This window comes from Alnus glutinosa, chromosome 5, assembly GCF_958979055.1.
Source record: "Alnus glutinosa chromosome 5, dhAlnGlut1.1, whole genome shotgun sequence".
In the NCBI taxonomy this organism is placed as follows: Eukaryota; Viridiplantae; Streptophyta; class Magnoliopsida; order Fagales; family Betulaceae; genus Alnus; species Alnus glutinosa.
In genome coordinates, this window is record NC_084890.1 from 29686619 (window position 1) to 29692618 (window position 6000).

Consider the following 6000-nt stretch of genomic DNA (forward strand, 5'->3'; position numbering starts at 1 on the left):
TTGAGAACATCCACTAATTCAACTCGACGAGACACAACGTCAATAACTTCACCGCCACGGACATATATACTACATTATATGTCCCTTCAAATTAACTTAGAATATTCCAAAATAAGTAGAAATTAAGAACATAGTAGTATTGCTAGTTACTAACATTGAAAATAAACATGACAAATTTATTATGTAAGACAAGTCGATGAATGACTAGATAAATCTTACTAGACATTTACAATATTTATTTAAAATTAAAAACAAACATTAGTAGAATCGAGTCAAACGATTTTATTAGATGATTCAAAAGTCATAATACCGTGAGGCAAATACAAAGAAATATGCATTCTCTAAAAGATGCTTTTTTTAAAAATCTTTTCATATGCACATGAATTCTCTAGAGTTCTTGATATTAGCATACTTTAGGCAATGCAGATCCTTTCACATAATGGAAGCTCTCTAATATTTCTACGTTCTTCGACTGGCGGTTCGTTCCAGCACGTGGATGAACAATTTGTTGCACGATCTAGACGACTGATGGAGCAAATCAAAACCTTATACGACCAACTTGATGCCATATTGCCATGGATGTTGCTAACAATCGTCGCTGTCAACGAACTCCACGTTTTGTAGATGAGGATGATGTGATTACTTTTAACGAGGCATGATCTCAACGGAGGAAGGTACAGTTTGACATGTGGAGTCCTCGGTGGGCCACCTTGACCATTATTCGTGAGCCTCCAATTCGTCTACCAAATCCATCTTATGTGGATGAGAAAGATGAATTTATTGATGAAGAGTTCCAAGAAGACGAGTTTGTTGATGAGGAGTTTAAACATAGACATGTTTATGAAGATGTCGAACATGAAGATGTCGAAAATTCTTCATTAGGATTCATAGGTTGGGAATCTCCACCAACCTAGGATACCGATATCAATGATGGAGATCTTGTGGAGGTTTTTTGTCGAATGATCAAGACGATTAATCTGTAGTAGATTAGGTTTCACCACTAATCTATGACATCTATCCTGGGAAACAAGAACCATTGGAAAAGGTACATTTCTCAAGTGATATTGACAATTTTGTTGATGAGAGTTCTATACATAATGTGCTTGGTGAAAGCCCTAAAAGTAAAGTCTTTGATATGGATGTTAACGAAGTTGATTTCCTTAGGGTAGAAAATATTTTATCAAATTTCCTTGATGTGAATGTTTTTTTTTTTTTTTTTGGTTTTTTAATGAGAGTTCTGTACATCACATGCTTGATGAAAGCCTTAATTAAAGTGAAGTCTTTGATTTTGATGTTAATTAACGAATTTGATTTTCTTCGGGTAAAAAATATTTTATCAAATTCTCTTGATGTCAATGTTTTTGATGATTTTTATGCGGAGAAGAATTTTATGTTTAAAAGTGAAGAGATCGTTGATTCTATTTGGAAGATATTAATGGCGCATGAAAGAGAGAAGATATGTGACAATCGTGTAATGCTAGAGTTCTTTAAATCCAGTGAGAAAAGTTTTGAAGTTAACCATCACAGTCTTATGGTGATTAGTGAAGTATTATTTCTTGTAGGATGTTACATTATTTTGATTTTGAAGGGAAAGGGATAGAATAAATTGATTGGGCATCCGAAGAATCGAGACAAGAATCATTGAAAGAATGACATAATAATCACCAAATGGAGCACGAGCAAGGCTATTATTTTCCATATACTCCCATACACCAATAATAATATATCCTTTTCAGTACAACATCCATGAAGCTTAATTCACAAGATTTGGGTGTTGCAAACAAGAAATCATGCCTATCTCATTTAAAAATAATTCACGATTTCCTTGTTTCGAGTTAGATGAGAGCTACTTAAACTGCTATGACAGTAGCATCATCAGGTAATTGACCCTGCACCCAACATTTATTGAGATATATGAGAACAAAAATCCATACTCAAATAAGAGTTTGTTGCAGTATAACCTTGAACACTCGACCAAACCCACTTTCTCCAACTTTGTTAGCAGAATCAAAGCCATTACTAGCTGTCTGCAAATCTAGCCCTTGAACATCAAACGCTCTTAGTCGTTGTCTGTCCGCTTATACAACCAATTACTCGCTTCCTTTGCCCCTCACTTAAATGAAGACTTTTGTTTTAAGAGTTGAAGCCTACATGGAATTCGTTAAGAAACTTGAACTCAACGACGACCTGGATCAACTTTATGACTTCGTGGTCTACTTCTCCTCACAATTTTTTCCATTATATACATGTTTTAACGAACTTCACTTATAACTCCTAATGTTTTTATCACTTTTAAAAAAAAAAAAAAAAAAAAAATCAATTTAGGGTATTTATCCTTCAATTTTTTTATTTTTTTTTAATAATTACAACTATTCGTTAGAATTTTCCGTTAAATCATGTCAAAATTCTAAAAATACCCTCCCTTTTTTTAAAAGAAAAAAAAGTTGCTATGATTTAGGGTATTTGTTAGAATTTAACGGAATTTGCAAAATTATCCATGTATGAATCTTTGAAAAAAAATAAACATATGTAGGTATTTTGGAATTTTTGATATGATTTAACGGAAAATTCTAATAGAGGGTTGAAATTGAAAAAAAAAAAAAAAAAAAAAAAAAAAAAAAGAGAGAAAAAAAGGGAAAGATTGATATTCTAAATAGACACTTTTTTAAAATTTGGATACCTTTTTTCAAAAGTAATAAAAAATTAGAAATTGTAAATGAAGTGTTCCCTTTTTTTTTTTTTTTTTTTTGTACTTCTTGTTTTGTAATATGTAAAAGGATACTGTTTTTTAGGTTCAATGTGACAGATGCGCGAATGTGTTTACTCTGACTTGTTCACTCATGGGTATCAAAATGAAGGTTTGCTTTAATCTTATTTTTCTAGGATTTATTTATTTATTACTTTATTCATTTATTTGGTTTATATTTTTTGAATTTTAGTGCCCCAATTGTCATAACAAACAAAAATGGATAATAAAGCCATCTAAGACTGCGGATGAAGCATTTATTGGTGAAGAGGTTATTAGAGAGAAGTTTGCAAACCTCATGGAACTTAGTTGTTTTGGAGTCAAACCAACTGGATTTGTGTTTGGCAGAGACAGCGGTAGCAATTTTATTTCTCTTTTTCATAGCTAAGTTTCAAAAATTTCAAGAATTTATTCATATTATTTATTTTGTTTTGCATTTATTTATCAGGTTAATGACACTGTCTTTGTAGATCCTTATGTCTACTGCGTAGCTTCATAACTTTGATGGTCACGTTGCAATAGTTCAAAACTTATCTGCAAGCTTATTGAGAATTAGTCTACCATAACTAGTTGTTGATTCTTTTTTTTTCTTGTTTTTTCAAAGTGTAGGCGAGCTCTTTGGTCAGATGATATTTTATTTGAGTAATTCTAAAACATAAAGTCTTCTGTCTTTTAAAATGTCATATGGTTCTTAAAATAGCCATTTCAAGTGTGAATTCTAATCCTCCTTATAACATTACTCGATTTATTTTGTTTGTAATGGAAGTTGGGTATCAATTGGAATTATGTTTTATATTTTTATTATATTTTAAGATTGTTTTGTTATAATTTTTAATTAAATAGCGCCTCAGATTTTTAGATATATATTTATCATTACTCTGTCAGCGGATTAATTAGACCTCGCCAAATATGCTGTGGCCCGTGCTACAAACAAGTACAATACAGTAAAAAATGTGGGAGCTTAATATCAAGAAAAATTGTATGGAAGTTTTATTTGCAAAATAGAATTAGAAATGGTAGCATGAAACTATTCGACTTTCTCATATGTAAATTGAATTTAAAATCTTTGTATACAAAATATTTTCTTAATTAAAAAAGGGACATCTTCTCAGTTTTCATCTTGCGACAAATAAATTGAGCCTTCAAATTTTTCATCTATCCCTTTAGGAAGACATGCCGACTGACATTTTGTCCATAGTAGTCTAGTGCTTGTAGTGGCTCTCAATTCAACAGGCAAAACAATTAAATTATATTAAATATAAAAAAATATTTGGGAAAATTCTCTCTTTAATTCAAAAACATACATTAAAAAGGACTACCAAAGAGAAATAGTGCATTTATGAGGTGGATTGAAAATATATCAAAAAGATGAAAATAAACAGAAAAAGCATCCCAGATAAGAAACATACATGTTACTTCCTTCCATCAAGATTGAATCCGGTACATTTCCGCTTAGCAAGTTGCCAGTTAAAAAGCTAACAGAAGCAACATCAAATGTTTAGTATGTATTAAAAATACTAGAATGCAAAAGCAATTGACCAAATCCTGTCAGAAATCTATGGTTGCATTTGGTAAGAGATACATGACATGGTTCTGCACCAAATAGCAAGTTTGATTATAAAAAAAAAAAAAAAAAATGAGGTGCATGTGTGCAGTTGTGCGTTCAGGTGTTTGTGTCTATATAAATCAAGTTGTCCAGACTTGGAATGATATTAAAGTATGTTACTGATGAAAGTCAAAATATACAATCAATTACAGCCTCTATTTCGATATACTTACAGGAACTTCAGGCGCTCTAACTTGATATTGGTGGGAATCTCCCCAACCAAATTGTCGAAACTGACATCACTACAACAATCACAAAGAGACAAGATAATCAATATCCAACCTTGGAACAATTTAGAACCTGGTATGTTGAAGAAGAAAGGGCACTCAAAATTTTATAGTTTGAAAAGATAACCTTAGTTAATAAGGCATTATTCACTTAGCATTACTAGAAGCTATTTCGCTCATGAAAGCAAACATTGCTTCTATCAATATGCTATGCTTTCTAGTAATCTGTTACCATCTAGATAGGAGCAAAGCAGACAACAATTATAAGAAAAGAATTGAAAAATGATAACAACAAGGAATTTGGGCAACATATTTATGCCAACTGGTCTCAAAGTATAGCTCAATCAGCTGGGAATCACGCCTCATAAAGCGGACTAGTTTGAATCTCTCATTTCCCCCTCCCCTTGAAGTCAAATACTTATAAAAGTAAAATAAAAATAAAGAATTATGCTAACTAGTAAATTGACATGTCACAACTTCCTGCATCTTATAGTTCTCTGTTGTTTCAATCTTATTGGTTGGCCAATTTTGTGTACCAAGAACTTACAGGTGTGCAAACAAGTGCACATCCATATGTTGTGCAATCATAATAAGTATGTGCGTAAGTGTGTCTACAAATTTAATTTGTTCTCAATGATGTCTTCAGTTTCTGTAATTTGGTTTCTTAAGGAGAGTGCAATATTCATAGTTTGTGAAGCCAGATTGTTTTTTAATATATCGATCTTTGTAATAGATTTAGAACTTTTTCTACATCATCATTCAAACTATTTTCTTTTCTTTTTTTATAAGTAAGAATTCAATAAAAAGTGCAGAGGGGCACAACCCTAGTAAACAGGAAGTATACAAAAGTGCCCCTAATCAGAGGAAAAAAACGAGCAAGAAAGTAAAAAATTAGCGAACGACATACTACCCGAGCTATGCGCCGACACCCAAAGATATAACATATTAAGCACATTCAAACTATTTTCTACACCTTTGCTTTTATTTGAGGTCTTTCACACTAATTTTAATGTTGATATATTGCTTTTCTTCCTTGTATGAACTTTTACAATGTTTTTTGCCAGTCTAATTGTTTAGGTGATGAAATCATTACAAGCTTGAAGCAATGCCAATTGTTAGAATCCATAAGCGTTTATAAACATTTCGGACCTGTTTGGTTCCTTTTTTAAAACTCACAAAACAGAAAACAGTGCAAAACGCACTACAAAACATGTTTTGAATTGAAAAATTGTTTCGGAAAATTATTCTTGAAAACAGCCTATTGATAAGCGTTGAATGTTTACATTCAAAGCCCCTTAATTTACATATGTTAAACCCTAGTTTGTGTTGTTAAATAACGTGTTAGTATGTTTTAGTGTTTCATCTCTTTTTTAGGTCTTAATTGAAAACAAGAAAAAAAAAAGTCAACAAGATAAGCCTAA